The sequence below is a fragment of the Protopterus annectens genome, chromosome 1.part0 (assembly GCF_019279795.1).
Source record: "Protopterus annectens isolate FY-2018-M chromosome 1.part0, PAN1.0, whole genome shotgun sequence".
NCBI classification, from domain to species: Eukaryota; Metazoa; Chordata; order Ceratodontiformes; family Protopteridae; genus Protopterus; species Protopterus annectens.
Window position 1 is genome coordinate 293,195,100 of NC_056725.1, and position 24,914 is coordinate 293,220,013.

The 24,914-nt window shown below is 40.0% G+C and overlaps 1 protein-coding gene across 1 annotated transcript in view; it reads right to left on the reverse strand.

The window, feature by feature from the left end:
* EPAS1 (endothelial PAS domain protein 1) overlaps positions 1–24,914 on the reverse strand; it is a 1,067,454-nt gene that overhangs the window by 928,850 nt on the left and 113,690 nt on the right. The window lies entirely within an intron of this gene.

Here is a 24,914-nt window from a genome sequence, read left to right on the forward strand (position 1 = left end):
GCACACATCTGAAATGAATGCTACACCATGCTCCTGCTCAGTGCACTATATGTACTACTAGACCTGACACTGAGTACATGACACCTCAGCGATTCTGTTTGCAAATCACTCCTCTGTAAGATGGCCTGTTCTGCATCTGATACTCTACAAAGATGGTGCCCATGAGTTTGTCTGTTTACAGTTATACAATCAATTTTCAAAAAAAATATAGAGAGTACATCTGCCATAGAAACTTACTATAATTGTAGCTACTCAGCTATATTCACTGTTATAGTCCGCAGTTCTGAAATTCATGTCGGCCAGATACCAGCAGCCAGCCCAACTTTTGAAGCTTGACCTTTCACATTCTGGCTTTGTCTGACTCCCACCCACTCAGCTGTGAGGACATTGGTAGTTAGTACAAGACAGGCATTGATCTTTCTTACTTTGGGTGAACAAGGAACTTGTCTTAAATCAAAGACTACTATACACCTAGGAGACTTAGCGCTGGGGACAGGTATTCACACACAAGGTTCAAATATGCCTCTCCAAGTTTTATGCAGACTCAGGACAAGGGGAGTGTGAGAGAATGTGGGGAAGATGAGTTGAACAGCGTATCCACCCCAGGATGCCCACTCAGGACAACAGAGGGGATGTGGAAGGGAAAGAGGTTTACAACATTTACAACATTTATAAACTCCTTAGACAACCATACTATCTTCTCTGGAACAGTTACTGCCACAGTCAGCACTTCTGGAAAGACTCCCACAGTATAACCAGTGGATGTCTGGCCTTGATTAGGCTAATAAGGCAGTAAAGCTTGCATGACAGTTGTGCCCTGTCCCTGGATGCAGATCATGAATTGTAATGTTTGGAGAAGCTGTGGACAGAGCACTATGAGCTGCTCCAAAAACTGACTAATTATCAACTCCTCGGAGGAAAGCTGTGCTGACTGCTGTGGATCTAGTGGAATGTGCCCTGGCATGGCCCAGCACAGGTTTTCCATGAAATGAGTGATAAAACACAGTAATTTAGCTGTTTTGATAGATTTTTATTATTGACAGGCTTCCCTTCCCTGCCCTTCACAAAGGAGAAAAAACTAACTGTTGTGATTTTTTGATTTCCTCAGTTTTGTTTAAACAGAGTCTCCGTTGTCTATGCATATACAAAGTATGCCTGGTTCTTCCCTCTTCTTTTGCAGGTCTGGAGAGAGTACAGAGAGATGAACAGACTGATTAAAGCAAACCTCTGTCACCACTTTGGACATACAGAGTAACTCTGCTCTTGTGAAATACCAAAAATGTTTCTCTACACATTAAGGTTTGCAGCTCAGAAATTCTTTTAGCAGAAGTCAAAAACAACAACAAGAGTGTCTTCCTAGAGAGGTATTTTAGGGGAACTAAAGCAGTAAATTTAAAGGATGCCAGAGCTGGTTTCTCTAATACATTGTTAACATTCCACATGAACATTTTTTGTGGGTCTGAGATACAGTAATCCTTCATGAACTGCTTGACCGTCAAGTGAGGGCATATGTGAGGCTCTAAGGCAGGGAAACAGAGATATTTTGAGACCAGAACATGTACATCAAAATAAGCATAAAAAACATTCATAATCTATAAAGATCAGACAATTAACTAAGAACCAGAGATGCTCTAGCAGAATCAGGGTCCTGGTCTCTAGCAAGGCATCAGAGGAAGAATCTCTCCCACTTTATTATGTAAGATTTTGTTGTCATTGGTGTCCTAGCCTCCCTCATTATATGTAGCACATCCTACAAAAACGTGTTACAATGGGATAACCATGCTATCAGCCTTATTGCGACAGTGGGATAACCATGCTATCAGCCTTAAAGTTCTCAGTTAGAGGTGCAATAAAGCAAATTTTCTTCATCATGAGAGTCACAAAATTAAATAACAGTATTGCCTCTACACATTTTAAGCTTAGCAAGAAGGTGAATCAGTACTGCTTCAGCCAAAAGGAGGTATTAGAAGCATTGTGGCCTCTCATCATTTATCTTGAGCAATGCCCTGAGAATCAGGATAGCAGAGGAAGAAATACAGAGAAAAAGACCTGTCTATGGATTGGGGAATGCATCTATTTTCCAAGCTCCTGGAATTGTTGTCCTGCAGCAAAAGATCCTGTGTTGCCTATTCCCTGAGGAAGCAAAAAAAGTCTATTTCTAGTGTGCCCCACCCATGGGCCCGCTTCTAAGAACAAATCTCTGGTCAGTATCCATTTGTAAGGGGCTGACTGTGACCTACTTGTCTACTGGAGCACTATCCAATGATGAGATCCAGGATGTCCTGAGGGTTAGTCCTGACTGTGGGGCAACTTTCAAAACTTGCAATGCCAGTCTACAAAGTATATAAGACTCCATGCCCCCACCCCACATGTTGCTTATCATATCACTGTTGTGTTGCCTGTAATGAACTTGTTCAAATCGGTTTGAAGGCTTTTAGTGCTAGTACTACAGCTACCATCTGCTTTAAATGTATGTAATTCTTCCTCAGTTTGTTGATCCAAGTGCCCTGAATCTTCAGATCTTCAACATGAGTCCCCCATGTGATGTTTGGGGTAACAGTCTGGGTCCTCCCCTAGGCCAGCATGAAAGGTGCTCCTGGATTGAAGTGAACTTGTGCTTTCTACTATAAGGTCTCTTATTTGACAGAGGCAAAGGGGTAGGGTGACCTCCAGACACTGGAAATATTGACATCAGGATGACATCCAGACACTAAAAGAATTGACATAATCTGTTCCTGAGGTACCACTGCATTACTTCCTATAATAAACTAAAATATCAGCGCAAGCAGAAACACTTAGAAGATATGCAGACAAACACAAAAGAAAACTCTAAAACAAGTAATTTCACTGATGACCCAAAAGGTTATGCACAGAATTGGAAAACAAAGCAAAAGCAATCCAAAGACCTCCAAAATAAAATAAATAGGTACATTTTGGATAATCATTAATGAAGACCCTATTGAAAATAACAAATATGTTGAATGAATAGAGCAGTTAAAAGAAACAATAAGAAGCTGTAATATAGAGGAGAGGAGGAAACATTCAGAGAAACTGAGACAAAATTAAGAAAGGCTCCTAAATGGAAAACCCCAGGGCCAGATGCAGTACCTAACGTCAGGCTAAAGGTATTAATATGTTTACATAAAATCTTAGTACTAAGTAAAAATTGCTTACATGCACATCATGAACAGACTGCCACCTGGCTAATAGCAGGAAAAAAAACACACTCACCCTTAAAGAGTGAACCTGCAAGCCATTTCTAAGAATTATAAATCTATAACTTATCCACCAACAATATATAAATTGTATACTGGGATTGGATGCAGAGTTCAGGGTGTCCTAGAAAAAAATTTCTATCATGGCAGTCGAACAAGAAAGGTAATAAAAGTTAAATGGAAAAAGGGATCATCTTATGTTAAACAAAGACATGAATGAACTGCAAAAAAGGGAAGAATCTAAGTATGGCACTGACAGAGAACAATAACCCACATTCAAAAATAACGGGATGCTTACAGATGTATAAGAGACAACCTACATTGATCAATTACATTGTAGTAACTATGAAACAGCGGCAAATCACTTTGCAGATGACAAAGGGCAAATTATTATCCCAGGGAAAAAAAAACTCAAAGGGGATGTTCTAAGGCGAGTCTTTCTCAACACTGCTGTTTTCTCTTGCCCTTATCGTATTACACTGTTTACTTAACAGATTATGCTACAGTTACAGTTTAACTTCCAGAAATCACCCTTGTTCAAATACACTTTACCTACTTTTTGTGGATGATTAAAAGTGTATAGTTCATCAGATAAGACTGAAACCACAACTACAAAGGGTTAAAATATTCTCAAATGATATTACAATGACATTTGGTCTTGATATATGTGCAAAAGCACCACTTGTATCATGAAAGCTGTGGCATCAAGAAAATAGCAACCAGTGAAAGGAATGAGGTATAGGTATAGGTCTGCATTAGTGGGGCTGCGTACATATTTGTTGAACTCATCAGATCCAAACATAACAAAAATTCTAAAGTATGAACAGATGTCTGAGATGATATCTTTGCTTAGTTTAGCAGAAGCATTTCAGAAAGGAGTATGTATGTGTCTTTTGGCTTTTCCCGGTTAGGGGTCGCCACAGCGGAACTCCAGTCCGTTAATGATTGGCAGTTGATTTTTACGTGCCGAGTTGCCAGCCCTGACGCACAACCTTCAACGAAGGTATGCCCATTCACGCATGTCTCCATGCAGAAGACGTTCTAGCTGAGAATCGAACCGGACAGCGTCTGACTGTGAGGCGACAACGCTACCGCAGCACCAGCACCACGGATATTTCAGAAAGGAATGGAAATCAAAATAAATCCAGAAGTAGACGCAGATCAGACAGTAACTGAAAGTGCCTAAAAAACAAAATAAAGAATACACAGAAAAGAAACAGAAGAAAAGAAAAGAGAAGAAAACTGGCAAGTCCGCAAATATAGTAGCAAGTATAGAGCACTCCTAAAGCAACCGCTTGTTAACCGAGATCCAATGCAGAAATGGTTAAGCAGAGCTGAATTTAAACCAAAAGATGAAAGGTTAACAATAGCAGACCAAGATAGTGGGCTATGTACATGTTGGCTTACAAAGTCAATAGAAAAGGTGGGAGAAAAAAGCAGGTTCTGTAAAACAGAACTGGAAGCAGTTGCATATCTCATTGTTGGCTGTGCTGCACTCATGGCTGAGGGTCTGTACACTGAAAGGCACAATAATGTGGCAAAACCATTGCACTGGGGATTGTACAAATATTGCAATACACAGGTAGGTGAAAAGCACTGGAAATAATAATCACAAAGCATTACTGACAACGATGTTCAGATTACATGAGCTCAACCAATACCAACAGTTAAAAAACAGATTTTAAGAAAACCAGACAAAGCAGTCCACGAAACAATGACAAAAATAGCATTAATCACTGAAATTGCTATTCCCGGCAATTATAATGTCTTACATACTGAGAGACACAAATTCATAAAATACCAGGATTTGCAAACAGAAATGACAGCAACATGAAATAATGATAACAAGACAGTTCCAACAGTAGTAGGAGGAACAGAACTAATAAAACAATAATTTGCAAGCATGCTTGAATATGTTACCAATGCAAGAAACCCCATATGAATTGCATAAAGGAGGCAATTCTGGGTACACTGCAGACACAAAGAAAAACAATCTTGGCTAGCTTCAAAGACTGAAGCAATATTAATGTCATGAACTCTAATCATACATTGACTTAGGAATGGGGTCCATTCCCATCATGGTAGTAGAAGCCCAAAGCATTTGGAGAAAGTAAAAATGGAAAAGCCTTGCTAGAAGTAGTACTGCAATTCAAGATACCATGTAGCCAAAAATCTTGAGGAATTCTGCTGCAGTTTTATAATCCTTCTTCAACATAGATTGGAGGAAATGGAACAGAAAGAGGGCCTTGTTCCCTGGCACAAAGGCTGTATTCTATTCTGTGTCCAGCAAGGCCCCTAGAAGCACAGCTTTCCTTGCAAGGGTCAGACAAGACTTGAGGAGGCTCAGAGGGAGTCTTAGCCTTTTGACTCTCTTCTCTATTGAGTCTGCAATGATCAGGCAGTTGTCCAGGTAGTGGTAGAGGTGTATGTATTTGGTCCTACAAAAGTCCATTACTGTAGCCAGGCATTTGTAATGATTCTGGGTGTAGCAGACAATCCAAACTTTAAGGAGGTGGACTTGTAGAGGCCTGTCATTTGAAACTTAGAAACTGTCCATGTACCTTTGCTGTGGTGATGTGGAGGTAGGCATCCTTTAGATCGAAGGTGCATAAGAAGACTTGAGGGAGAAGAACAGGAAGAAGGCTTTGTAGGATAAGTATTTTGAATGTTGGGACCATTAAATACCTGTTTAGTCCTGAAAGGTTTAAAATGGGTCACCAGGTACTTTTACTACTGGGCACGAGAAACAATCTTGAGTAAAAAGTACAGTTGTGTACCTACCATAAATGTAGATGTTTGAGTGTATTCACTGTTGCAGTCATTACACTTGGGTTATCCTGGTGGCAGGCTACCCGCAGTCGGCCTGAATTCCAAAGTCTTGGTCCGGTGTCGGTTGCTGTCGCCTCTTCCCTGACGTCAGTGCGCCAGGGGTATAAAAGATGCAGCCAATGCCATTTATTTCAGTTTTTCTTGCCCCAGATGTCAGGTGCCCCCAAAAGGGTAGGCTTAAAAAAAAAAAAAAACATTGCTAATAAAAGCATGCACAAAAATAAACAATACCTTCATCTACAAGCAAATACACCACATAGGTTGTATAGGATAGAGAAGTACAGATAAGACCCAGAAAAGAAAGGGGGATGGTGGGTGGGTAACCTGGACTGCAACAGTGAATACACTCGAACATCTACATTTATGGAAGGTACACAACTGTACTATTTTCATCATGTTTCACTGTTGCAGTCATTACACTTGGGTTGAATCCCAAAGCTGAGGTTGGGCGGCTGGGTCTAAATAGAATTAGGAGTGGCTATAAGGCCCTGCAAGACTGCAGTGGCAAAGTCTTCTCTGGATCTAGAGTAAACAGGCAAGTGGTAGTGCTTAGTAAATGTGTGCACTGAAGTCCAAGTTGCAGCCTCCAAAATATCCTTACTCCTCTGAGGAAGGCTGCTGAGGTGGCTGCTGCCCTGGTAGAATGTGGTCTAATGCCCTTAGGCACTGATTTACCATGTTGTGAGTAGCAGAAACTAATGCAGTGTCCTATCCATTTTGAAATAGTCTGCTTTGAGATAGCGTTTCCTTGTGATCCTGCAGCATATGCCACTAAAAGTTGCTCAGTCTTTCTGAAAGCTTAACTAGAAGCGTAGCTGTCTGTGTATGTCCAAAGAATGCAGAAGTCTCTCCCCTTTATTCTGCGGGCTTGGGTAAAAATAGGCAAATGAATGGTTTGGTTAAGAGCCACACTGGACACTACCTTAGGCATAAATGTTGGGTTTGTCCTTAGAGAAACCCTGTCCAGATGGAAGATAATAAAAGGTTCCACAGCCATTAATGCCTGTAACTCTGAGACTCTTCTTGCTGAAGTTATTGCTAGGAGCAGAGCTGTTTTCCATGATAAGAATTTTATGTCAGCTTTATTGGCTGGCTCAAAAGGAGGCAGTGTGAGTTTTTTCAAGACAAAATTGAGGTCCCATGCAGGTATTGGTGCTCTCCTTGGAGGTCTTATGTTTTTGGCCCCCCTGAGGATCTGCCTAAACAATGGATATGAAAAAATAGGTGGGCCTGTATTGTAATGAGCTGAAATGGCAGAGGTATGGATCTTAATTTATGAAGATAGGCCTTTGTCCAGCATCTCAGTTAGATATTTTAAAATCTGAGGAATATTTGGAACAAGCGTGTCAATTCCTTGTGCCTGGTTCCAAGCACAGAATCTCTTCCATTTTTCTGCATAAGATTTTCTGGTGCCGGGCCTCCTGGCCTCCAAAATGACATCCATAACTGCTTTAGAGAGAGGTGTATTCTGAATGGTTACAGTATCCGCCATGCAGCTATATTTAGAGTTCTGAGTTAGCTGTGCAGGATCTGATTGTCTTGTTGGGTCAGTAAATGAGGAATTTGAGGCAATGTCCAGACTGGGCCTTGGGACAAGCTCCTTAGGACTGGGTATCAGTGTTGGCATGGCCAATCCTGGGCAATCAGTATAATTTGTGGCTTCTCTTGTTTGACCTTTAGAAGTACCTTGGAGAGGAGAGGCAGTGGAGGAAAGGCATATACTGTAAGGTTGTTCCAGCTGAATGACAGGGCATCCACTTTCCATGCTTGTTTGTGATAAGTCCTTGTGCAGAATCTTTGAAGTTGGCAGTTGTGAGGGCAGGCAAAAGATCTATGTCTTGGCATCCCCGTTTCCTTGTTATCATGCTGAAGATTTGTGGATCTAGTTTCCACTCGTGAGGGTCCATGAGGTTTCTGCTTAGTTCGTCTGCCACAGCATTTGTTTTTCCTGGCAGGAATTGTGCTTGCAGGTGTACTTGGTAAGTCAATGCTGTGTTCCACAAAATCATGGCTTGTCTGCACAGGGGGTAGGAATGTTCCCCCCCCCTGCTTGTTTATGTACCACATGACTGTGGTGTTGCCCGTCTTTATCAACAGCTGTCCTGGATGAAGTAGGTCCTTGAAGGCTGTCAGGGCATTTTGTACAGCTAGCATCTCTTTTTGATTGATGTGTAGATGCCTTTGGCTTGGGGGCCATGTGCCCTGAATACATTTTCCTGCCATGTGGGCCCCCCAGGCATAATCTGATGCATCTGTTGTTAGTGCCTGCCTGGCTGTGGGTAAAGTGAATGGCTGTCCCTTGTTGTGGTGACCGGCCTGTGCCCACCAGCAAACCTCCTGTTGCAGGCAGGGAATGAGAGTAATTAATGTTTCCAGGTTGTGACAATGTTGAGTCCAAACACTTTTTAGATACCATTGTAGTTTCCTCATATGTAGTCTTGCATATGGAATTAGCAGAATGCAGGAGGCCATGTAGCCCAGTGCCTGCTGAATTTTCCTTGCAGATAACTGGGTCTTTGTTGCCATGTTTTCGAAGTAAGAAGTCAGATGCCTTTGTTTGTCTGGCATGAGATAAGCCATCTGGGCAGTTGTATTTAAGCTTGCACCCAGGAATATTATCTCTTGAGAGGGTACTAGTTTTGATTTCTTTTCATTTACTGTGTACCCTAGGCAAATTAGTAATCTTTTTACAAATGCCAGATGCTTTAGTAGAATGTCTTTGGCCTCTGCTTGAATAAGGCAGTTGTCCAAGTAGGGATATATTTGAATTCCTCTTTGTCTGCAAAATGCAATTACTGGTGCCAGGCATTTTGTGAAGACCCTGGGTGCAGTAGATAAGCCAAAGGGCAGTGCAGAGAATTGGTAGTGCATTGAGCCAGCTATGAATCTAAGGTATCTTCTGCAAGATTGTCTGATTGGGACATGCAGGTATGCCTCTTTGAGGTCCAAAGTTACAAGCCAAGTCTTTTTGCCCAGCATGGGCAGAAGCTGCTGCAGAGTCAACATTTTGAATTTTGGAACGTGCAGAAAAGTGTTTAGAACAGACAGGTTCAGAATCGGTCTCCATGCTTTGTCCTTTCTTGGTACTAAGAAAATTCTTGAGTAAAATCCTTGTCCCTGTTCTTGTTGTGGGACTGGCTGAATAGCCCTCATGTCCATGAGAGATTAAACTTGGTTTTGTGCCTCTGCCCATTGATTGTGTGGCAGGTCTGGCATACCTTTTGCCTTTGGAAGGGTGTGAAAGTGGAACTTGTAGCCCTGAGAGACTATATTTAAGACCCATTTGTCCTGGATAATCATGTGCCAATTTTGTGAAAAAAGCGCTAGCATTCCCCCTAAGGCTGCTGCCAAAAGATAAATGCTTGGCATTGGCAGAGGGAAGTCATTGGGACTGTTTCCTATATGGCTGTGATTTGTCTTCTCCATTTTTGGAGGTAGAAACACCCTACTGTTTGGGCCTGTATGAGCCCTGGGGCTGTTGTCTGCCTCTAAGGCATCTGTATCTTCCTCTTTGTGGCCTGTCTGACATGGGAAAGGACCAATTCTTAGAAGGCCAGTTCCTGCTAAATCTGGGTTGCTGCACCTATAAGAAATCCTTCACTGTCTGCATAGATTTAGCTTTATCTTCCATTTTCTTCAACACCTCTTTTGCCTTAACACCAAACAAAGTACCATGCTGTAATGGAGCATCCAATAATTTTGCTTTAACATGATCAGGCAGAGTCTGTTCCTTTAACCAAGCATGCCTTCTAATGACCAAGCCTATTACAGTGGCCCTGCAAGAGGCCTCCAGTGAATCATAACCGCATTGCACAGTATGTTTTCCCACTTGTTCAGCTGCATGCAATAAATCCTGCAATTCCTTGTTCTTAGCACATTCAGAATTTGTCCATTGTCTGTTTTAACAGAGACATTAAATATTGCTGATATTTAAGCATATGAAACTAACAACTTAAAGCCCTTATAGCCAAGGTAGCAGAAGTGTAAACGTTTCCCCCCCCCATCAGTCCAGTGCCCTGGAATCTCTATCTGAGGGGACAGGGTTGTTTGCAGTAGCAGCCTTGACCCCTTTGGGACCCTGTGAAATAGTTTCTGGGTCAACAGCAGGGTTTTTATATAGATATTTATGAGAATCTGGAACCCTGTAATATCTGTCTGGCTTAACAGGTGCAGGAGGTAAAGAGTTGGGAGACAGGCCGGACTCTGAAAATACATCATCTACAATGTCTAGAACAGGAGGAATAGCAAGAGGTCTGTGCTGAGGTAGTAAAAGAAAGTCTCTGAGCCTTTTCTTAGAATCTAAATAATCTTGGCTCTCCCAGTGGAAATGCTCCCTCATGGTATGCAAGGTTTCCCCAAATGAGTAATCCTCAGGAGGAGAAGCTGAAGGAATAGATTCTTCAGCATCAGAATCCTCATAGGGAGGAATAGAGTATCCCTGTTCTGAAGAGGAGTCAGAGGAAATGGAAACCTGATCAGAGGAATCATATTCAGTGTCTTGCCTAGGTCTCTTATCAGAGGGGGATGGGAACCCCTGATCAAAGTAATTAGGTCTTCGGCCATTTTGAGCATCTCTTTCTTAGGCATGGAAGTCTGTCCTGGAGAATGCTGTACTTGTTTCCTTGTCTTTAAAGCTGTTTTAGTCTTCGTCTTGGATGCTGAAGTTGGCTTGATATAAAGCTGTGTAGGTCTGAAAACACCCTCAGAAGCCGATGCCTGCTCAGCGGCTCCGGACCCATCTGAGGGATTAGTTTCCGAAGGCCCAATACCTTGAGTATCCAGAGGCCTAGCTGTCTCCAGGTGGGAGTCGGAGGCAGCCTGTGGCTCTGAGGTAGCGGGTGTCAGGGGCTGCGAAAGCACCTCACTGAGAACCGGCGAACTGGCGACTGGCCTAGAAGAGGCTTCATCGTCGGTTTTTGACCTCAGATACCTGTCCTTTTCTTTTTCCTTGCGCTTTTTATGAACTACAGTCATCAGCTGTTCCGACGGCATTATGTAGTTAAACCTTCGGCCAAAGTAATGAAAAGCAAAATCGTACCGACGCTTAATAGTACATTGGTTAAATCTAGCACAAAACCGACAACTCGCAATGTCGTGGTCAGGGCCTAGGCAAGGAATACAGTATGAGTGAAAATCCTTATGAGGTATTTGCTTTCCACAAGAAATACAATTGTTAACTTTTTCTGGCATCGGTCTGGAGCAAGAAAAAAGTTTCCCCAACGGGGTACTTAGCTTTATAGAAGACTTCGGATCTGAAATTCAATTTCAAAAATCTCAGGAGTCGGCCGACCCGCACTTGTGAACTGCTTTTGCTTCGGGCACTGCGCGGCAAGAAAGACTGAAGAAAATGGCATTGGCTGCATCTTTTATACCCCTGGCTCACTGACATCAGGGAAGAAGTGACAGCAACCGACGCCGGACCAAGACTTTGGAATTCAGGCCGACTGCGGGTAGCCTGCCAGCAGGATAACCCAAGTGTAATGACTGCAACAGTGAAACACGATGAACATCTACATAAAACTCTACACTAGCTCTCTGCTAACATAATTTTGTTAAAGTTGCTATACTACTACAGCTAAGTTTACTTAAGATATCAGATCATTTTCATCTTTTAGTTATTTCTTTGCATTGGATTTGTAGCTGTGAAATTACTAGAATTCTTCAGAATGATCTTCGATATGTTTTGTTTTCTTCGTACTGCCACTATTTATCCCTGTACGTGCTTCACATGATCTCTCCCCATTTACGTTAGCTCTTTATGTAACATATAAGGGCATTTCTTTAATAAATGAGTTCCCAAAAATCTGTTCAGAGTGCGTGAATAGGAATCACGTGGCACGGTTTGCCATACCCTACTGTGAGTCTAAATATAATACTGAGGGAACTGGCAACACTTTACCTCCTATCATGTCTTGTCGAGCTTCAGTTCTAATACCGATCTTATTATTGTGTCAGAAGGAAAGTGAGAGCTAAAGCAGGACAAGTTTGTTTTTTATCTGTTTGAGAAAATATGGAGATATGGAAATCTCCCGCTACATGTCAAATTATGCAAAGACTAGAAATTATAGATCCATGAATTCAATGTTCCTGACTGCACCTTGTCAGGCATTTTGTAATTTCTGCTCACAATGTGTGACATTTCTGCATACTGCAAGTGAAGGAGCACTTAAAAGTATATAATGAGATTCAAGAGGGAGGATACAAAGTATTACAGGCATGAAAAATATGTTTCAGTTACTGTGAGACAAGAAACTAATGACATGCAAATACTATTTCTTCTTCATAAGGTAGCAAGGCCCAGCGGATAATATTGATGTTATAGTAGTACAGTTAAGTCTCAATGCAAAGGCTATGAGTTTAATGACTTATGGGAATTGTTAGTAAGAGACAGAATTGTTAAGTAAATACAACGATCACAAAAGAGACAGACTGCTGCATGAAGGTTTAATGTGAAGGTGACTGAGATCTTTGAAGTCAACACTTAAGAAAAAACAATAAAATAAGCAAATACAAAGTGCAAACAAGTCATGGCAGGCATGAGGGACATAAAAAGAATGAAAAGCACATAGTTGATAAATACTGTAGCACGTGTGATTATAAGCATAATACAAAGAATGTTTTGTGCATAAATTCTGGTAAAATAAATGAAATTCCAAGAATATATAAAATGTGGCACATTAATCTTCATCTGAAAATAATGTACTGTAGGTGATGGAACAAAGCCATAAAAGTTATTTATTTATGAGCAACATAAGTGTTAATAGTGAATACTATATAAGAAGGTAATGCAGATGATGTGACATGAGAGGAACAGTTAGGAATCTGGGAAAGGAATCTCAAAATAAATAATCAAAGGGCTGTGTTTAAACTAAACTAAACACAGGCACAGCTGTAATGCAAAATTTGATCAACTATTCAAAGTAATGAGACTGAAACAGGATACGTGAAAGCATACCACTTGTGTTCAGGACAGCAAATGTTGTCGATGAACCAAAAATTGCTTTCTTGTGAAAAAGAATAAAAAACATCTGATTCAATTTCAGATAACTGATTCAGATGCACTTCCTATACTGGGTCATTTCACTTGGCAGAATCTTGATAAGTGAAAAGAATTCATGATGTGAATGTAAAGAGTGATGACTAGCTTCATGACTATAACGGTTGACTTAATGTTCTGTGATGTTGGTTAACACTGCCTCATATTTAGCAAGCACTGGTGATTTTTACAGATGTGCATGCTCTAAATGTAGGACTCACAGGTGGTTGCACATAATAGAGACCATGGATTTGATTAAGAAATAGATTGTGTTCACCCTGTATGAATAGTACAGCTACTGTTCAAGAAACTTGAATGATGCACATATGCATAGATCTGCAAGCTCTTAATAAAGTTATAAACGGGAATATTATCAAGACTGCATTATGAAACAAGTGGCTTCCTTCAAACATAAAGTAAAATATTTTCCTGTACTTGATCAGGGATTTTGGCAAATTTACCTTGACGATGAATGCTCCGACCTGTGCACATTTAACATACCTGCAGGAAGACATACATTTTGTCAGTCTTCCATTTGACATTTAATCAGCACCTGAAGTAGTTTAAACAGCTGCAGTGCAGATGAACAGATCAAAGGTGTTCTTAACATTACTGATGATATAAGGTTTGGGGTGTGATCAAAGAAGGAAATGACAAAAGCCTGATTCAATTATTGAATAGACTGAGGCAGTGCAGCCCAAGATCAACAAACCTAAATGCAAAATCAGAGTTTCAGAGTAGAGATATACGAGTCAAGTTTTCATTTCAGGAACCTTGAAATAAGATGTGGTTCAGTTATCTCCACCAGATGATAAGCACTTGTGAGATTTCTAGGCATGATGCATTATCTCTCATAACATCTTTCTGTATGTGCCTGAAATAAGTGTGTCATTAATAAAATCTCTAAAACAGGATGAAGATTATTACCGAAGAAAGAAACAAGGAGAAAGAGTTTTGAATTTTTTGAACAATCTGTAGTCAAAGCACAAAAAGTGAAGCATTTTGATGTGAATAACTGAACCACACTAAATGCTGACATGACTCAAAATGAAAGAAGTACAGTAATGATACAAGAAGATAACCCAGATTGGTATGGTTAAAGAGCATTGACTGATTCTCAAAGTGTGTGTGTGTGTGTGTGTGTGTGTGTGTGTGTGTGTGTGTGTGTGTGCACGCGTGTTTGTCTATATATATATATATATATATATATATATATATATATATTCAGAAAAAAATACTAATAATTCAGTATGGATATAAAAAGTTTTATCAGCAGGTTTTTGAGACAAAAATACAAAGGAGCTAATATGTTTACAGATAATGTTTCTAAATTCATAGAAGTTTGAAGGTAGTTAATACACCAGAAAATCTCATCAGAGTCAGAATCATGGGTTCATAGCTTAGTACTAGGCTAACTGCTTTTATGGACCATTTTAAGCCTGGTCATTTATCCCACATGAAAATCAAATCCTGCACATTGTGTCTGTAAGGTAAACACCTTAACCATTATGCGAACCTCCCACTCATGATCTATTTGCAGCTAAACTGGGAAGTTAAAAGGGGCACAGCACAATTACTCAAGAGAAAAAGCTTAAAGATTGTCAAAGGGATTAAAAGCATCCAGATATGAAGTTACTAAGAAAGGACCACCACAACAGAAGACTACGGTAAAGAAAAACAATGCAGGCTTGTTTTTTATACAAAGATTACATGGAAATAAGGTATGCTGTTTAAACCAGATGATGAGATAGTGCCAGATAATTTTAGGATAGAGACGCTGGAAACAATACATGAATCTCATTTGCACAGGGTCCATTTTAAAGACAAAGCACATCATGTGTTACTGTGGCCAAGAATGCTTGTAAAAACTGAGTGAGAAGTTCAGAACGGGGATGTATGTAATGCTTATCATGAAAATAACCATAAGAATAAGGGCTGGAGCCCTGTTCAGGCCTATATTCTGCCATGTGCCCAATGAATGCCATGACAGCCAGTGTCTCCCTGTCACCCTGAAATTAATTAAAAAGGTAATTAGAAAATGAGGACTGAATGTGTAATAGTGGAAAAAAATATAGCTTCAGAAACACAAAAGAGCAAGAGTGGTGGAGTCTGCATGTCCTCCCCGCGGTCAAGTGATGTTTAAAGACATGCAGATAGGTGCATGCATGAATGGGTGTGCCTTCCTTGAAGGCTGGGCATCAGGCTGGCAACTCGGCACTGTAAAAATCCACTGCCAATCATTAGTGAACTGGAGTTCCGCTGTGGCAACCCCTAACCGGGAAAAGCCAAAAGACATTAGTTTTATTTGCAAAGAGCATAGCTTATCTTAACTATTATTTGATTTTTCACAAAGTCAGAAAGTTAACTTCCACTATACAGCAAGGTGAAATTGGTGCACTGAAACCACTGTTACTGAAACTTGGCATTCCAGATGTGGCTATATCACTTAATGCACTGTAGTATGATCACATGGAGTTCAGAGTAATGGGAATATGTCAATGTCTATCCATACAGAGTCTACGGGTCAAGTTAAGAAAGCAACAAAACCTTTAAATTATTTAATGAAAGTGTAACAGAGTAGTCGATGATATTCTTATACAGACTTTCCAGTTTTACAGGAACATACGGATGCACAACTATAATGTGTTAGTTCATCCACTGCTTAGCAACTAATAGGTCACAAGTTAAAAGGGAGGGTTCCAACGTCTACTTCTTTGTTGATTCCTGTGGACTGAAATCACTTTGAAGAGATACTTGGGTGATAAGTCAAAACAAGTTGAAAGGGTAAACATGACAAGACTGTTGCCAATTTGAAGGAAGGAGATGAGGTAAGAATTCAACAGAGTTACTATGAAACACAACCAGAAACAATTACTTTGAAGAAACCGCAAACATCAACTGTTATTAAAACTTCTGATGGCAAAGAATTGAGAAGAAGCAGGAGACATCTCTGCAAAATGAATGTCTCACAATGACTGACAGAGAGAGAGAGACACACACTTTCTGCATGACACTTCAAAATTTACAGAGGTGTGTAGACAGGTATCCGGTCAGATGTCCGAACTGGTGCTCAATGCAATGTCTGTAGAGGTGTGATGTAGTGAGTATTTGAGTAGACATCACTCTGAATTGCACCAGTCATCTAGAGATGAGATCCAAGTGAATCATCAATATCAACACCATTATCATCCATAAAGACTGCTGATGTAATGAGAATATGACCCCAGCTCTAAAGTGTCTACAGTGCGCAAGTTAATTTGTGTGAAACTGTATATGTTTACTGAGAAATTCAGCAACACTTCGTCTAATGTGCTGTTTGTTTATTGTTTGCAATAATATAATGACCTTTGTAATAGACAAATTATCAAGATAAAGGCTAGTTGATTTCCTTAATATCAGCAAATTTCAGGATAAGAACAAACAATTGTTTGTAGAAACAGTTTGTGTCAATTAAACTTGGTCAGTTGTATAACAAGGTTATGCTGGAACCTGAGCAAATGAAATCCAGTTGATGTTGTATACTTTGTCTTCAAAAAAGGCCTTGATTTAAGCTCTCCCAGGATACTGAAAGTAAAACTAAATAGACTCAGAGTAAGATGGAAATTAACTAAATAAGTAGAATTTTGCAAGGCAGCAAAAGAGGAAAAAAAATAAGAAGTTAGAACCCCTTGATATGAAAAAGTTCTAAGTGTCGTCATACTGGGGTTAATTCTGGGACTAGTGTTCTTTGGGATCTGCATCAGTCATCCCAAGGGGCAACATACAAGATCACCCTAATTGCAAATGCACAATTTAAAAGCAACAGTAGAGGTTGAGGAAGTAAGGCTTCAAAGAGCCACGAGGGAACTGGTAAAATATTTACTTATTTATTTATTTGTTGTTTGTTTGTTTGTTGTCTTTGTTGACAAGGAAAGTCCAACTGGATGTCACCCACATTCATTGGAGGTTTATGGTGACAATGCATCTGCTACATTGGATACATGGATGTGTAAAGCATTCACTTGGGCACAAATATCCCCAAACTGGAATACCACCTGGAAGGAGTGACCCTAATATGCAGAGATTATGGAAAAACATGGTGAGGTAAACATTATCCATAGGTGCAACACGCGGAAGCTGTTCCCAAGGCCATAGCAATTACAGAAGCAGGCTATAGGAACAGATAATTTAAATGATCCTTTGTATAGATTCATATTCATGCCCCACCTGGAGCACATTGTTAAGTTCTTCTGCCATAAATGGATATGAATATCAAGCTAGTTCAGAAGGTACAAAGAAAGCCAGCCAGGGGAATACAGGGATTGCAGAACAAAAAGTACTAGGAGATGTTATGGAAAATGAATCTATTTTCACTTGTAGGTATATCAGTACATATATACATCACTGCACAAGCTACTTTGGGGACAGTGTGATGGCATACAGCTCAAAAAGAAAGACAAAGGATGAAGAGCAGGCGTGCCTGCTAAATTAAGGTACAAAATACGACCTAGACATTATAGGTTCATAGGTGCTTACTAGGCTAATGGCCCTGGAGTCTTTACAAGCCTAGCCCATAGGATTACCCTGGCATCGTGCCACCCGATATTAGTTCCCAGTGCCTGTGTTGAGTAGAGCCACTGGAGTGATCTCCAGATTGAATTTTCTATTTCCCATCCACTCATCAAGATTTCTCTTGAAGAGGGCCAGTGAGGTGCTCTGTTTGACATGTATGGGAAGTCTATTCCATAGCACGGGCTGTCTCTGGGTAATGAACCTGTCCCTCCAGCATGTTCTGTTGATTGTGGTAATGAGGTTGAGGTCTCTGGAGTGTGTGGTGTGGAGGGATAGGGATTTCTTTAGATGTAGCATTTCTAACAGAGCTGGGTCAGACATGGCTTTGTAAGTCAAACAGAGATCACCTCTAAGTAGGCGATATGAGACAGAGAATAATTGGGAGTTTTATTGAGTCTGTCTATATAGGACAAGTGTTTAAGGCCTAAGGTCCTATTTGTGAGGTACTTTTGTGGCCTCTCCATTTGTTGCAAGTGTCTAGTGAGGTATATGCCAAATGCGGCATTGTACTCGATGATTGGCCTAATGATGGAAGAGTAGAGGGAGACAATAACCTCTTTCTTCCTGGATGCAAAACCCTTAGTAATGAGATGTGCCACATAGAAGGACTTTCTGACCACAGTGGCAATGTGGTGGTCAAAAGAGAGTTTGCTGTCAATCTGTGTTCCCAGATCTCTTATAACGCCTTCTGTGTTCAGTGGCCTACCATAGATGTAGTAATTCATGGGAACTGGGTTTTTCCCAATGGGGATGAAGACACATTTTTTGGCATTGAGCTTAAGGCCATGATTCTGACACCAGTCATTGGTCTGCGTGAGGCCTTTCTGTAGAATGTCAACATCACCTGAAGAGGTAATGGCTCCCAACTTGCAATCATCTGCGAATTTTGTCAGCCAAAGTCCCTTCGTGTTGGCCTGGACTTCAGAGAAGTAGATACCAAACAGGAGAGGATCCAGGACTGATACCTGTGGCACTCCAATCATGACTAATCAGCAGTCTGATTTGGAGTCAGCTACTTTCACACTGTGGGTTCTAGCTGTAAGCCAGTTTGCAACCCATCTAGTGATATAGGGGTTGATGCCTAGCTTAGTGAGTTCTTTTATGATTCCTGAGTGGGGAATGGTATCAAAGCCCTTGGCCAGATCAAGGTAGGCTGTATGAACTACCTTGCCTTCATCCACAGCTCAGGTGACTGACTCAAAGAAGTTGACCAAGTTGAGCAGGCATGATCTACCCTTCACAAAACCAAACTGTGTGGGATCCAGAATTTGGAGTTCCTTACATCCTTGTTTATTAGGTCCATGATGATGCATTCCATAGCTTTGCATATCAGACTTGTCAGGCTAATGGGGCGATAGTTCCCGGGGTCTGTAGTCACTCCTCCTTTGTGGACAGGGATGACTGTAGCAGTGCGCCATTCGGTAGGGACAAAGCCTGAGGTGAGGCTCTGATTGAACAGGGCACACAGGTGAGGTGCCAGTAAACTCTGTAGTTCATGTAGAATACAGCCAGGGATATTGTCAGGTCCCAGAGAAGATGTATTCTTGGCCTTGGACAGTGCTGTTTAACCTGTGCAGCAGTTATACTGTGTGCTTGGCAATATACTGGTATTATGATTGGTCCTTTGGGGGGGGGGGGTAAAGTTTGCACAGAATATTGGCAATATCTGTTAGCTTTGTATAGGAGGTACCATTGTGCAGTAGCTCAGAGCAAATTTGGGTATTGCCGTGGGAGATTCTTTGTATAACTATAGAGGCCTTGTGGTTGTCTTTACTATCTGCTACAATTCAGTTTTCATAGCTAGCTTTAGAGGATTTGAAGAGGGATCTCAACTTTTTGTTGAGGCTGATAAGGGAGTTTTTCCAGTCTTGGGACTTCACGTTATTCCACATCAGTTTCCTCTTTCTGTTGTAGAGTTTGTTTATGGCAGGGGACCACCAGATTGGCTTCCTTTTTTGGAGGAGAGCATCTTGGTTCTATTGGGTATGGCAAGATACATGCATTTGTGTATGTGTTCTAGAAAATAATTTTCCATATAAAGAATATCAGATAAATGGAACAGGTTAACTGAATGGATTGCATTATGCAACACCACAGAACCATTCAAAACTCCTAGGATCAGTGGAAGTTTAAAAGAAGGACAAAAGGAGGAACAACTGAAATAAAATAGACAAATAGAGCAGAGGGAATAGGCAACCTATTTTTTCAGACATCAAAATTATGCAGTGCAATCTATTATTAGTAAGAGTCACTACCCTACATTATCTCCTATTCTCCAGGTTCAAGTGTCCATTTAATCTGTCGTTATGAGTCAAAACACTTAAATCTCTCTCTGCTTAACTGCTGAATGCCGTTTACAGGTTTATTTTTGTATGAAGCAGCCTGTGTTTTCTGGTTGTCACAGCAACCATGTTAATGTATTTGTAATACTTTTATGACAATGTATCTTAACTATATGTTATGTATTTATATTTTTATAGTGCAGCTTTTCTCTCTCAACCTACAATGTAAATGCACTCTGCCCAGCTGAATACACCAGGCTAAAAGCAAACCTACATCACACCATAAACACACTGATACATAATAACTTGTACTATAAGGATATTTTAAATTAAGGTTTAAAATGTTATAAGCACACAGTCAACAGTAAGAAAGTTATGTAGGTCAATATAATACAGTATAGCATAATGTTACTGACTTCATAAAGTTTCAGTAGAGTATCACAAGATGAATGTTCTAGCCCCAACTGAACACAAACAGTTATGTGAAGTTTCAAGTCACTCTGTCGTATTAAGTACAATGTGTTCCCTCTTGATTATTCATTCCCAAAGGTTTTAAGGAGTCAAGCAAACCTAAAAAATATATATCCTAGCATAATTAGAAAATGAAATGTTTTGTTTCCAAATCCTTATTTAAGAAAAAGTGCTGTGATTGTCCCTTATTTTGTGAAAATATTGTACATAAAATGTCTTCAGTATAATGGCAGGATAAGGAACTCGTCTGTCGTTATATTTGTCCACAAAAACACCAATGAGGCAGAATTCAGTTATGGTAATGGACATTTTAAGAATGATATTAAAAAGTGTAAATGAACAAGGTAATATTTGCTTTCAAGTACAGTAAAAAACACATTAAGAAAATGCTGTTTATTTACTGTGCATTTTGATCATTAGCTCACAAGCTGTTTCTGGATATTTCTATATATTGAACACTGCAGACATTTATGCGCATTACTGGCTATAACTCACCTGGGGCTGTAGTTCGAAACATTGAAGCACACAAATGTTAAATGGCTAACAATCAATCACGAAAGATCGACAGACAAAAACAATGAGAAAACAAAACAGTTATGTTTTTGAAGACGGGCAAGCCCTCCTGCACCCCCCCCCCCGCTAATTAAATATACCAACTCTGAAATTATTCTACAGTGGGGAATGGGCAAATTCCCCATTCCTCACTGTCTGCAACCTTGCATGGACTAACCATTGTCAAAAGCAATCAAATGACTTTCAGTCACTTCTGCCGTTGTTAAAAACACATTTAAATTTATGAACATTTGATCATATGGGCTAATCTCCTTAGATGAAGTCTTATCCCTGTTTTTCTGTACGGAAATAGGAAAGTTACAAAAACAATGAACACTAAGTGTATAATTTGCAATGTCTATCAGAATTCTTAGAAAAGGGTAGTAGCAAATTACAAAGGAAAAAAATGGGAACTATGGGAACAATACATGCAGCGGTGGAAGGAGGTTTAAAAGAAGGCAAGGTCTGAATGAGCTATGTAATGTTTGACTGACAATGACTGGATAGATTCTAAGTGTCAACTACAATTCTGTCAACATAGTTTGTAATGAATAATGTTTGCAACTGAAATTATGTCAGTATGGTTTGTTTCCATTTATATAAATATACGATTGCCTATGTCATACGTAATAATTTAATAAAGATGTTTCTTGTTTAAAAAAAAAGACAATTCAGATGTCTAGCTAGCTTCCATGTCTTTACTGTGACTACCTTCTAGAAAGATCTATTCTATGTCTGCTCTGTAAGCACTCTAATATAAGAAACATATATCTAAATATACTACCTCAGGTTGTAGGCAATATTAACACAGTGTAAGCTATGACAAGCAAATATACTTTTGAGAGGCAGCATTTTGCTCTATGCAACAAAGCACGATATGCCTCCGTTTCTAGAGTTATATCTACAGTTTACCGAATACCCAGATAATCTCACTCAGTCACATGATGATTCAGCATTTATCAGTGCTCTAGGGTATGTAAAGTTCTACATGAAAATAGATTAAATGTAAAAGCAACAAACTATACTAGAAGTGTGCCTACAAGCAAAATAGTGGTAATAAAATGTAAGCAAATAAGATTCAGGTGTCAGAAATGATGTACAACTGGCATGTCCTGTCTGAATCTTTCTTTCATTACAGAAACTGAAATGCATGCATAACATACTGACATTTCACATAAAGACTCATGCTGTACATAAAATAATACACATTAGAGTGTAGAGAACAAAGGAAAAATAATAAAACAACAGTAGTGGATCTGCTTGTTTTAAAAGACTAAAGTCCCAGATGACACTATAACTGCCCAATTAAATAAAGAACCTTTACTCGGTAAATACTCTACTGTTCATTTATACTGACTAGTTAAGTGTGAGAAGCATTCACATGTAACATAAGGTCCCTGTAAAACAAACCATACACATCATTTATTCTGGTAGCTTAATTTCTTGAGTAGTTACCAGGCCAAATACACAGTGTATGACTCAAGGAAATATTATGCAAGACCACAGGAAGTTAGTGGAGACAGCTTTCTGGGCAGGCCTGGCAAAAATTCTGTGTGAACATTTGCTAACAAGAAAAGCCCGGTCACTGAGGCCAACTTGAGCAGAGAATGTTCCCAGTGCTAAAGGGTAGCACTCCACAAGCTCCTGCCAGTGGGCATTCCTCCAAACTTCTGTGTACCTGATGCAAAGCAGATAAACGTAGGATTTATTTGTTGCGATAAACATAGGATTTATTTGTTGCAATCACAAGTCAAGTTCTTGTTTTCAGTACGTTATGAGCAATTCTTACAACAAAAGCTTCAGTTTGTTTGTATGCATGCACTGCAGGTGGCATCCGTCAAAACATCTTTTGACTCCTATTTAGCCTGAATCTTGTCTCTTATAAGCTGTAAACAAAACAGAAATCTACTTCTTGCAATTACACTAATTGTTTTGATGAGATATGAGTGAAGAAGAGAGTACAGGCAGGATGGAGTGGGTGGAGAAGAGTGTCAGGAGTGATTTGTGACAGATGAATACCAGTAAGAGTGAAAGGGAAGGTCTACAAGAAGGTAGTGAGACCAGCTATGTTATATGGGTTGGAGACAGTGGCACTGACAAAAAGGCAGGAGTTAAAGCTGGATGTGGCAGAGTTAAAGATGTTAAGATTTGCACTGATTGTGACGAGATTGGACAGGATCAGGAATAAGTACATTAGAGGGTCAGCCCAGATTGGAAGATTTGGAGACAAAGCCATAGAGGCAAGATTACATTGGTTTGGACATGTGCTGAGGAGGGATGCTGAGTATAATGGGAAAAAGATGCTAAAGCTACCAGGTAACAGGAAAAGAGGAAGGCCTAAGATAAGGTTTATGGATGTGGTGAGAGAGGACATGCAGGTGGTTGGTGTGACAGAGGAAGATGCAGACAGGAAGAAATGGAAACAGATGATCTGCTGTGGCGACGCCTAACGGGAACAGCCGAAAGAAGATGATGATGATGATGTTTTGATGAAAATGAGTATAATTTTTAGAATTTATTTACTTTGTTCTTTGTTTACCAGGTTAATTCCACTAGGCCCGTGTCCTCTTTTCAAGGGAGACTGAAAGTGGTATTTATACTAACTAGGGAACTCAGCTATGATGCAAAGCAAGAATAAAACACATGGAAGATGCAGTGAACAGACAATGAATACAAAACACACTGACATACAGCATTTCATGATTCAAGAAAAGATGACTTCTTTGAGTCTTTTACATAGCACAGAGTTTGGGCCACAGTTACAGGCAGTAGAACTGTATACTTAACAGTATCAGCTACAGGTAGTCTTCTGACTGGGACTACTACTTATTTTTAAAGACTGTTAAGATCAATGCAATTATGAGCAAATACAACCAATAGTAATGTGCCCTGCATGTTTGTGATATTTTAATTCTTGGTATGAAACATAATATGGATGCTGCTTTAAGGAACATCGCACAACTGATTATATTGTCTGTGTAGAGACAAAATTCATTAATTTGCTTTCTTGTCTTGAGAGAATTACTTGCTTGAAATGTACAATATGTTTTTATTTATTTAACATTTTTTTACCAGGAAAGTCCAACTTGGAACAAAGCCAATTTTCAGCGGAGGCCCGGGGGGAATGCTCCTGATACATGTTTCTGTAATGTGCAAGGAAACCAGCACCCCTAGAGGAAACCTACATGAATGCAGGGAGGACAGGCAGACTCCGCACAGTAGGCACCCCAGCTGAGAATCAAACTGGAGAAGTTCTTGCTATGAGGTGACAATGCTACCACTGCACCACTGCATTGTCCTTTTAAGATATGGAGATATCACATAAGGAAAAGTACTTATCATGATGTTCATCAACTGTTTGTAAAGGGTCCTCAAAAACCTCTTCTCTGAACTCAGAAAGCCTTATATCCAATTTTATTCTATAACCTCATATATGCCTGGGGCTTTATGTGCTTACTATGTCCCTTTCACTGGTAGTCTCAAACACATTTTCTTCTATCCTAGATGATCACAGCATTTTTACTAACAGTATGCATGATCTTTTATTTACTTGTTCTTCGTTTATCAGGTTAATTCCACTAGGCCAGTGTCCTCTTTTCAAGGGAGACTGAAGGTGGTATTCGTACTGACTAGGAAAAATTGGCCAAGACAATGGAGAATTATGAGGCCTCCTTTAATAACTATTCTGCGTCTGAACAGAACTTGTTGAACTCTCAGTTAAGCCCTCCCATGTTCACCTTGACTATAACAGATTCACCCCAACCACTTGCAGCTGCTTCCAGTGATGAACTACAGGAATGTCTCTTCCAAACCAGAGACACCTTTGGTAAAATACTCTGTCTTCCACAGAACAAAAGTTCACTGGTCAACAAGAGAAGCCTCATACAGGCCAATGCAGACTGATCTCTGATCTAGAGATATTCAGTTTTGCTTGTGGATCACAGATATGTCATAATAGTCCTTCAAAACAACCCCAAT